Source organism: Diplotaxodon limnothrissa, linkage group LG8, assembly GCF_057381915.1.
Source record: "Diplotaxodon limnothrissa isolate DT_005_m linkage group LG8, D_limnothrissa_male_GT1.1, whole genome shotgun sequence".
Classification (NCBI taxonomy): Eukaryota; Metazoa; Chordata; class Actinopteri; order Cichliformes; family Cichlidae; genus Diplotaxodon; species Diplotaxodon limnothrissa.
In genome coordinates, this window is record NC_140603.1 from 1,157,126 (window position 1) to 1,168,674 (window position 11,549).

Here is an 11,549-nt window from a genome sequence, read left to right on the forward strand (position 1 = left end):
TTTATTTATCCCAAGGGAAATTGTTTTAATGCTGCCAGACGATCCGGCGCTACCATGAGCACCCCTTCCAACTATACATAGAATACATAAACATAACATTGGGAACACAGGTCAGAGGTACGAAAAAAATATTGCAGGCAGTCGAGGCTCCTACCGCCCTGCACTGATGGTCCCCTTCCTGCAGACGGTTTGCTGCCATGCATGGCTGAGAGCAGATTGCCTGTGGGCCCCCCTGCCCCTATTGGATCTGCCTCTGGTCACCCCCCTAGGGCTTCCTCCTGGGGAGGGCTGCATGTCCTAAAAGGGACGTGAGGGTGATGGACTCCCTGTTGGCTGAACTACACAGGGCCATGGTGACCCAGGCTTGTCTATCCAACACGACGGCCATCTTGTCGCTCCACTTGCGGCACTTGGCTCGTCAGTTGCAAGCGAGTCCTGGGGACCCAGAAAGTGCAGGGGAGCTGGTGGCTGCTACCTCGCACATACTGTATCCTCGCTCATGAAAGATCAAACCATAGCTACCGGCTGCTCCTTAGCCTCATTCTGGATGGCACGCCACCACCTCTGGCTGTCACAGTCCTGGCTCTGGCAGGACAACCGGGACTACCTGATGAGGCAGCCGGTTGACCCTACAGCCATATTCAGACCAGTGGCGACCCAGCTCCTGCAGCAAGCTACAGACAATCGCCATGCTGCTCAGGAAATGTCACGGGGCTTGCACAGGCATTCGGCCAGAGTGGGGAGGCCCTGAGCTTCATAGATGCTGCCCTAGCTCCAGCTTGGGGCCCTGGAGATCTCAAGCCCCAGCTGAAGGCTTTGATAGATGCGGTGGCCGCGAACAAGGGAGGCGGGGAGGACGTGGAGCCAAGGCTTAGCCATCCTCCAGCTGCCCCCCTCCCTCCTGACATCTCTTTGAGCCAGGCCACCTAGCCCCCTCCCGACCCCAGCAGGGAAAAACTGGTAACACCTCTAGCAAAGGGAGCCATACGCGAGGTAGACACTGGGGACCACGAAGCAGGTTTTTTTTCACCCGCTACTTCATGGTCCCCATGGCCAGCTCCCCCGCTGACCCCAGTAGGCACCCCCATACTCCGCGACCCGCCAGGGAAAGGGGGCCCAGGCCCATCCAGACCAGGGCAGTCCACCCAACCCCACCACAGAGAAAACTTCACCCACCCCACCATCCACTCATCTTCCAGACTACATAAGACAAAAAACACCCAGGCTGAGATCTTCCTCCACCTCTCCTGTATCTCCCCCTCCTGCAGAGAGAGCTCCTGAAGAGAGGAAAGCTCCTGCAAGATGTGACAATCTCCCCCACCAGTTGAAGAGCCCCCCAGGTGGCTCGATGCACCGGCGGCACCCTGCTCCAGGGCTGGGCCCCCATGCACCCACTTGCCCACAACCCCGGCAACACACCAACCAGGACCCAAGCCCCCGAGGCCCGGCCCGGGCCCCAGCCCAGAGACGGAGCGCCCCCAGAACCTCACACCCATCCCGGACCCACCCAGGGGCAGCCAGGCTACCAGGTCAGTAACCCACGTCCGTCAGCACAGACCCTCCCCTAGCCCCGCTGCACGCAGCCGCGAGGAAACAGTCACCTGAGAGCCAACAGAGCCCCTAACCGGACATGACCGCTACTCCGGGTTGAGCCCCCCCAAGGAAGATGCCTCCGGGGAACCCCCCGACGCCCTAAGGCTGTCCCTACCCCCACACCAATCACAACAGTGAAGGCGGGACCAAACTATGACCCCCCACCCCCACTAGGTGATGGAGCTGATCAAAGGAGCCCAGAGCAATTGATCTGATGTGGTGGCAGAGGCTGTATCAAGACTAATGTAATCTAATAGATAATTTCTATATTGGTTAGAATTAAGATTATTTTTACTCCTCCTTGAATCGCTACCTTATCGTGGTGGAGGGGTTTGTGTGTCCCAGGGATCCCAGGGGCTATGTTGTCTGGGGGCTTTTGCCCCCTGGTAGGGTCTCCCATGGCAAACTGGCCCTGGGTGAGGGACCAGACAAAGAGCGATTCATAAGACCCTTATGAAAAGGACACCGAGGGAACAGTTTACCCTGCCCGGGATAGGGTTACCGGGGCCCCGCCCTGGAGCCAGGCCCGGGGAGGGTGCCCGAGGGCGAGCGTCTGGTGGCCGGGCCTTAGTCCATGGGGCCCGGCCGGGCACAGCCCGAAGAGGAGACATGGGCCCATCCTCCCGCAGGCCCACCACCCGCAGGAGGTGCCATAGGGGTCGGGTGCATTATGTGCCGGGTGGCGGCCAGGAGCGGAGGCCCTGGCGGACTGACCCCCGGCTGCCAAGACTGGCAATAGGGACATGGAATGTCACCTCTCTGGTGGGGAAGGAGCCTGAGTTAGTGCGTGAGGTTGAGAGGTACCGGCTAGATATAGTCGGGCTCACCTCTACGCATGGCTTGGGCTCTGGAACCAGTCTCCTGGAGAGGGGCTGGACTCTGTCTCAGTCTGGAGTTGCCCCTGGTGAGAGGCGGCGGGCTGGGGTGGGTATTCTAATATCCCCTCGGCTTGCTGCCGGTACGTTGGGGTTTTTCCCGGTGGACGAGAGGGTTTGTTCCCTGCGCCTTAGGGTCGGGGAACGGGTCCTGACTGTCATCTGCGCTTATGCGCCGAGTGGCAGTTCAGAGTACCCAGCCTTCTTAGAGTCCCTGGGGGGGGGGGGGGGGTACTGGAGGGTGCTCCACCTGGAGACTCTGTTGTCCTGCTGGGAGACTTCAATACTCACGTGGGCAACGACAGCGAGACCTGGAGGGGCGTGATTGGGAGGAACGGCCTCCCTGATCTGAACCCGAGCGGTGCTTTGTTATTGGACTTCTGTGCTAATCACAGTTTGGCCATAACGAACACCCTGTTCGAACATAAGAGTGTCCATAAGTGCACGTGGCACCAGGACGCTCTAGGCCGTAGGTCGATGATCGATTTTGTAATCGTATCAGCAGACCTGCGACCATATGTTCTGGACACTCGGGTAAAGAGAGGGGCTGAGCTGTCAACTGATCACCACCTGGTGGTGAGTTGGATCAGGTGGCGGGGGAGGATGCTGGACAGACCTGGTGCACCTAAACGCGTAGTGAGGGTGTGCTGGGAACGTCTAGCAGAAGCCCCAGTCCGCGAGATCTTCAACGCACACCTCCGGCAGAGCTTCAACAGCATTCCGAGGGAGACTGGGGACATTGAGTCCGAATGGACCATGTTCAGCGTCTCCATTGCCGAAGCTGCTGCATTGAGCTGCGGCCGCAAGGTGGTTGGTGCCTGCCGTGGTGGTAATCCCCGAACCAAATGGTGGACACCAGAGGTGAAGGGAGCTACCAGGCTGAAGAAGGAGTCCTATCGGGCTTGGTTAGCCTGTGGGACTCCGGAGGCAGCCGACAGGTATCGACAGGCCAAGCGGAATGCGGCTCGGGCAGTGGCTGAAGCAAAAACTCGGGTGTGGGAGGAGTTCGGAGAGGCCATGGAAAAAGACTTTCGGACTGCCTCGAAGAGATTCTGGCAAACCGCCAGGCGTCTCAGGAGGGGAAAGCGGTGCTCTACCTGCACTGTGTATAGTGCTGGCGGAGCGCTGCTGACGTCGACTGAGAAAATTGTCAGGCGGTGGAAGGAATACTTCGAGGACCTCCTTAATCCCACTGACACGTCTTCCGAGGAGGAAGCAGAGTCTGGGGATGAGGGGAATGACCCGCCAATATCCGGGGGCGAGGTCACTGAGGCAGTTAAACAACTCCTTGGTGGCAGAGCCCCTGCTGTTGATGAGGTCCGCCCCGAGTTTCTGAAGGCTCTGGACGTTGTAGGGCTGTCCTGGTTGACACGCCTCTGCAATGTTGCGTGGAGATCAGGGGCAGTACCTGTGGACTGGCAGACCGGGGTGGTGGTCCCCATCTTTAAGAAGGGGGACCGGAGGGTGTGTTCCAACTACAGGGGGATCACACTCCTCAGCCTCCCTGGGAAAGTCTATGCCAGGGTGCTGGAAAGGAGAGTTCGTCCGTTAGTCGAACCTCGGATACAGGAGGAACAATGCGGTTTTCGTCCTGGTCGCGGAACACTGGACCAGCTCTTTATCCTCTCCAGGATACTTGAGGGTGCATGGGAGTTTGCCCAACCAGTCTACATGTGTTTTGTGGACTTGGAGAAGGCATTCGACCGTGTCCCTTGGGGTGTCCTGTGGGAGGTGTTGCGGGAATATGGGGTGTCTGGCCCATTGCTACGGGCCATTCGATCCCTATACAACCGTTGCAAGAGCTTGGTTCGCATTGCCTGCAATAAGTTGGACTCGTTCCCGGTGGGTGATGGGCTCCGCCAGGGCTGCCCTTTGTTGTTCTGTTCATAATTTTTATGGACAGGATTTCTAGGCGCAGCCAAAGTGGCGGAGGGCTTTCGCTTTGGTGGCCTCAGAATCTCATCTCTGATTTTTGCAGATGATGTGGTTCTGTTGGCTTCATCGGGTGAGGGCCTCCAGCTCGCACTGGAACGGTTCGCAGCCGAGTGTGAAGCAGCGGGAATGAGGATCAGCACCTCCAAATCTGAGGCCATGGTTCTCAGCCGGAAAAGGGTGGAGTGCCCACTCCGGGTCGGGGATGAGTTCCTGCCCCAAGTGGAGGAGTTCAAGTATCTCGGGGTCTTGTTCGCGAGTGATGGGAGAAGGGAGCCGGAGATCGACAGACGGATTGGGGCTGCAGCTGCAGTAATGCGGACGCTGCACCGGTCCGTCGTGGTGAAGAGGGAGCTGAGTGTAAAAGCGAAGCTCTCAATTTACCGGTCGATCTACGTCCCTACCCTCACCTATGGCCACGAGCTGTGGGTAGTGACCGAAAGCACGAGATCGCGGATACAAGCGGCAGAAATGAGCTTCCTCCGAAGGGTGGCTGGCCTCTCCCTTAGAGATAGGGTGAGAAGTTCGGCCATCCGGGAGGGGCTCAGAGTAGAGCAGCTGCTGCTCCACATCGAAAGGAGCCAGCTGAGGTGGTTCGAGATTATATCTCTCGGCTGGCCTGGGAACGCCTTGGTATTCCCCCGGATAAGCTGGAGGAGGTGGCTGGGGAGAGGGAGGTCTGGGCCTCTTTGCTTAGGCTGCTGCCCCCGCGACCCGGCCCCGGATAAAGCGGATGAAGATGGATGGATGGATGGAAGATTATTTTTATTTTTCCAGTTCATGAGGACTGTTTTCTTGGCTATGCATAGGGCAGTGAAAACCACATGGGCGATATTCTTTTCTGAAGTGACATTATCTAAGCTGCCCAACAAACACACTAAGGGGGAAGTTGGAATGTTACATTTCAGACATTTCGATAAGTCTTCACATATCTCGCGCCAAAACTTCTGAACTGGTGGACAGAACCAAAGAGCGTGGATATAATTGTCCGGTGAATAGGTTTGGCAGTGTGAGCAGTTGTTGGTAGACGTAAAGCCCATCTTGAACATCTGATGACCTGTATAGTGCACTCTATGTAGTATTTTGTATTGAATTAATTGAAGACTGGGATTTCTAATTAGATGAAAGGTTTTTAAGCAAATCTGAGACCAGAAGTTTAGGTCTAAGTTAACTGATAAATCCGCTTCCCATTTTGCAATAGGAAGTGATGTTGATTCATCTGTTTTAGAAAGCATTCTGTATATTTTGGATAGTAATTTGGGGGGTTTAAGAGTAAGAAATTGAACCACACTTGGTGGTGTTTGTAGTTCAACTTGACCCGGTTTAAATTTCTTTTTTACTATGGATTTAATTCGTTGATATTCTAAAAATCTTTTCTTGTTGATCCCATATTGTGTAACTAGTCCGTCAAATGAAATAAATTCTGTTCCTTCTAGTATATGTTCTAAATATTTGATTCCTTTACCACTCCAATCTGAAAAGTTTATCATATTATTGTTTTGTAATATGTCAGGGTTGTTCCAGATAGGTGTACGTTTGCATGGGATTAATGAAGACGCCGTCAATTTTAGAAACTCCCACCATGCTGTCAGAGAAGAGCTGATGTTGATGCTTTTAAAGCATTCATATCGTTGGATGTTTGAGCTGATAAATGGTAGGTCTGAGATCTCTAGATAATTGCAGAGTGCTTGTTCTACATCTAGCCAAGGTTCATCTAAGAGGGTATGTTTTAGCCATCCTGAGATAAACTGAAGCCTGTTGGCTAAGAAGTAGTGCTGAAAGTTAGGCAGTTCTAGTCCTCCTTTATCCTTGGTCTTTTGTAGTGTTTTTAAGCTTATACGTGGGGGTTTATTTTTCCAAAGGAATTTGGACATACATGAATCTAGAGATCTGAACCAATCTTGTGGCGGTTTAGTTGGGATCATTGAGAATAAATAATTTATTTTTGGTAAGACCATCATTTTTATAGCGGCAACCCTTCCCATGAGTGATATGGGTAGACATTTCCATCTAGCCAGATCATCTTCTACCTTCTTTAAAAGTGGGATATGGTTTAATTTAGTTAGATCTGCAAGCTTGGGAGAAACATTAATACCTAAATATTTTATATTTCCCGATTGCAGTGGTGTAGAAGAGGAATTATGGAGGGAGCAATTAATCGGTAGAACTGTAGATTTTGACCAGTTAATTGAGTAATCTGATATTCTTGCAAAAGAGTTTATCAATTCAATCACCCCAGAGATATTGGTTTGTGAATTTTGGAGAAAGAGTAACACATCATCCGCATAAAGGCTGATTTTATGTTCCACGTTCTTGCATTTTATGCCCTTAATTACTGAATTCTGTCTAATTGCTGCTGCTAGTGGTTCAATAAAAATTGCAAACAGTGAAGGGGAGAGTGGGCATCCCTGCCTGGTGCCCCTCAAGAGACAGAAGTTGGAGGATTTCTGGTCATTTGTTCTGACACAAGCTGTTGGGGAATTATATAATATTTTTAACCAGTTTATGAAAGAGGATCCAAAACCAAATTTGTGTAAAGTTGCAAATAGAAATTTCCAGTTAACTCTGTCAAATGCTTTTTCTGCGTCTAAAGAGAATATTGTAGTTTCTAGGTTTTTACTGTATGAGTAGTCTATCAAATTAAGTAATCTACGTGTATTTGTTGATGAGTGCCTACCTTTTATGAAACCAGTTTGGTCAGGATGAATTAAGAGGGGGGTTATTTTCTCCAGTCTCTTTGAGAGAGCTTTGCAGATTATTTTAAGGTCTACATTTATAAGGGATATTGGACGATAGCTTGAGGGATATACAGGGTCTTTGCCTGGTTTTAGCAGGAGATTAATGTTTGCAGAATTCATATTTGATGGAAGTCTGCCCTTTTCTTTGCTTTCCAACAACGTTCTGTAGAAAACTGGTACTAGAATCGACCAGAATTCTTTGTAGAATTCTGCAGGAAAGCCATCTGGACCTGGAGCCTTATTATTGGGCATACTTATCAGGGCTTCCTGGAGTTCACCTGGTGTCAGTGGTGAATCCAGTGCCATTGCTTGAGTGTCCAATAATTTTGGAAGAGTTATGTTGTCCAAAAATGGATCAATTTCTTTTTTAGATGGGTTTATTTGTGGTGAATACAACGTTTTATAGAAATCCCTGAAAATGTTGTTTATTTGTATCGGATCATATATTGTGTTCCCAGATGAATCTTGAACAGCACATATAGTTGTTTTTTCTTTATTTATTTTTAGCTGGTTTGCTAGAAATTGACCGGATTTATTACCATGTTCATAATTTTGTAAGCGTAGTCTTTGTACTAAGAATTTTGTTTTTTTATTAATTATCTCATTTAATTCTAGTTTAGTTTTGCGTATTTTGTTCAGTGTTTCCTGATCTTGGTGGGACGCGTAGGCTTCTTCTAGTGATTTGATGTTTTTTTCTAATTCCTGAATATTTTTGTTTTCTTTTTTTTTTTTTTTTGTGATGAGAAAGAAATTATTTTACCTCTCATCACAGCTTTTCCTGCTTCCCATAGAACAGAAGCTGATGTTTCGGGAGTGTCATTATAGTTCAAATATGAAGTCCACTCTTTTTTAAAATATTTAATAAAGTCTTCATCTTTAAGTAGTGATATATTAAATCTCCAGTTTTTACTTGGCGTAGTATTATTCTTGTGCATTAGTGTTAAAGATACAGGACCATGATCGCTGACAGCTATAGGGTGAATCTCAGTGTCTGAAATGTCGCTCAGCAGTGAGCTGCTGACCAAAAAATAATCCAGATGAGAGTAAGAGTGATGGACATGTGAGAAAAAAGTATATTCCTTACTGGTGGGGTGAAGGGAGCGCCATGCAAGTCGCTCATATACTGTTTGATTATATTTGTGGACTGCCAATTACGCTGAGTTCCCGCTGTATTGAGCCTATCCATGTCTTCATTTACTCCAAGGTTGAGGTCGCCTCCAAGAACAAGTGTGCCATCTAAGTGTTCAGAGAGTGCACTGAAAAAACCGTGAAAGAATGAGGGATCATCAACATCTGGACCATATACACTTGCAATACATAGCTTTTTATCAAGTATAGATAGTTTAATGATTAAGAATCTGCCCTCTGGATCTATAACTGTATCGAGTACTGTGAAATTAATATTTTTATGTATTAAAATTGCTGCTCCCCTTTGTCTAGAATTATAACAAGCTGAGAACATATTGGGAAACTCAGGTGTTTTAAGTTCATTCGAACCTCTAAGAGGTCTGTGGGTCTCTTGTAAAAGGACAACATCTGCCTGTAGTTTTTTGAGTTGGTTAAATATTTTTAACCTCTTTTCTCTGGAGCCAGCTCCATTTATATTCCATGTAATGAACCTCAGTGCACCCATAGATGTTTGTGTATAACTAGGGATGTATGCTGTGTGCGTCGCTTAGACAGGTGGAGAGAATACGTCACTTGTTCATAAATAAAGAGAAGGAGAGAGAGGGAAAAAATGTGTGGCGAGATGCTCCCTGAGTCTGACTTTGTGTATGCATAGTTACTAATATGAGTAGGCTTGGCTTAAGTGTGTGTATCCTAAACGACTGTGTGCGCTGTCTGACTGAAGTAAATGTGCTGCCGTTGAGCGCATGGTGCGTATGTGTTGAAATAAAGGATGTTGCTTGTGGATGAGTGTCGAAGCAGGTGATCGAGGCAGTGAAAGGAATAAAGAAAGAAACCAAGGACAGGGGTGAGCAGCATAAAACCAAGAGGGGGAAAAGAGAGGAAAAAAAAACGAGAAGAAAAAAACAAAAACAAAACGTAAGCATTCCAATTAAATCACTGACGGAGAGTGACGGTGTTAATTCTGCTATGAAATCACACTTTAAGATGCGATTTGATACTGGTAAGTTAAACAGATGTTAATGCAAGTTAGTGTGAGTGGATAGGGAAAGGGTGTAGCTGATTCTTATCTGGTGTGAGGTTAATACAGCCACAGAGTGATGTTGGGTCGCGGTGGAGCTGTCCGTCCACGTACAGCCGGTCCACAGCGATGACAGCGCGGGAGCCCTTCTGGATGAAGCCACGTCGGATTGGGAGTGTAACCTTCACCCATACATCTATGCTTGCTAACCAAGCTTACTGGCCTTACCTGATAACAAAGTACTTTACACTTTGGTCCAAATACCATAACTTCTAATCCCCAAAACGATTAAGATTGGAGCGGCTAGTTTCAAATACGGAGTCCAAAACCAAGCACTGCACTGCAAGACAGTTTTTCGATTGAAAAATAATTATCAAAATATCTCTTATATTGCTAAAATGGTTAAAGAAAAAAGGTTCTGTCCTAACCATTTTAATCAAAAACAGGAGTATGTAGTAATCAGGCAGCATGGCTGTGTTCTGGTGTCAGGAAAGACGCAGCTGGTCAAACTGTTTATATGTTTATTGTTGAAAAAACAATGGACAGAGGGAGTTGCACTGTTTTTGTCGCCTCTAATCTCTTTTCTTCAGCCTCTTCATCATACAAATCCAGTAAATGAAAATTCAGACCATTTTATAATTCCACAAAGACGATTTAAGAGCTCAGAGTCCTAGGGTACAGGGACCGTCCACGTTCAGTCCAGTGCTGAAAGAGGAGCTGCTCCACAGGAAGTGCTCACAGCAAGCTTTCAGTCATCAGCCTCACATCTCAGTTTCCTTCAAGTGACACAAACACACTTAAGTAAATCAGTGTTATCACTCAAAATAACTGTGCTGGATGAAAGGACAGTTAATGTGAACCACAGTTTGTATTTAAAGCTTTCATTAAACCCATCTCAGGTTTAATGGTACTCCTGTGTCTGCAGCTCTGTCCAGCTGAAATGGTAAATGGCCTGTATTCGTATAGCGCTTTACTCTACATTCAGTCATCCACCCATTCACACACTGCAAGCTACATTGTAGCCACAGCTGCCCTGGGCTACAGCCTCGCACTGACAGAGGCGAGGCTGCCGGACACTGGCGCCACCGGGCCCTCTGACCACCACCAGTAGGCAACGGGTGAAGTGTCTTGCCCAAGGACACAACGACCAAGACTGTCCAAGCCGGGGCTCAAACCGGCAACCTTCCGACTACAAGGCGAACTCCCAACTCTTGAGCCACGACCGCCCCCACTGAACATTGTAGGAGATTACCAGAGGTCTTCCCATGTCACACGAAAACTCAAATACTGCCAAAATGATTCTGATTGGCTGAAAAGATCAGAACACCCTCATGTTAACTGAGGATCACATGATGAAGCTCATGCTGGCCTAAATTTCTCCTCTCTGCAGTTTGCTGTGACTCTTCACTTTCCCTCTGCTGCTACATGTTCACTGGAGTAAGCCTCAAAATTAAATGTGGTGTATGCCAGTGTGCAAAAAACATCCTGGATTTGCCTCATTGTGACTTCCAGTTCCTGAAAAGTAAAACCAGGCTGAAGGATGGTTGGAGCCTGATGTAAACATACCTGAACAAATGAGGCTCAGGAGCAGATTAAACCTTTGAACCGAAGCTCTTTTTCCTGAAGAGATTCAGAACAGCACTCTGCATCCACATTTCCTTCTTCTAACTCACTAAACAGAGAGTTTGATTCGATATGTCAACTTTATTTTCAACATTTTGAATCTTACCTTCCTGTTAGAGCAAAGGTCATATGTAAAGCTCTTTAAGATGAACAATGCAGTCTTGTTTTAAAAAGCAGACAAGCACTCAAAGCAGATTAAAGTTTTTATTCACTTTGACTTTATATTACAGTTGAGATGCAAATGAATAAATTTGGGTAATTAGGCAGATTGTTGTTACAATTTAGTCAGTGATTCGGACTTTTTCAGTTTGCACCTAAAGTACTGTAAGAGATCGATGCACAAATGAGTGAAGGAAGAAAACAACAACAACGACAGAGACAATATGATATGCTTCATCTGATTGGCTGTAAAGTGAAGCAGGAATAAGATGAGAAATGTCACAAACCTGTGACCAGTGTTAGCAGACCAACACGCTGGTGTCATCAGGTTCATGTTGGGAACAAAGCGGACGTGATGTTGGTAAAGCTGCCTGCCTGCACCGAGACGCCGGGCCCAGGGACACGCCCTGACTCGGTTAACGATTAAGCAATGCCCTTCTGTTAGTTAGCCACGACACAGCAGGCCCAGAGTCACAAGCT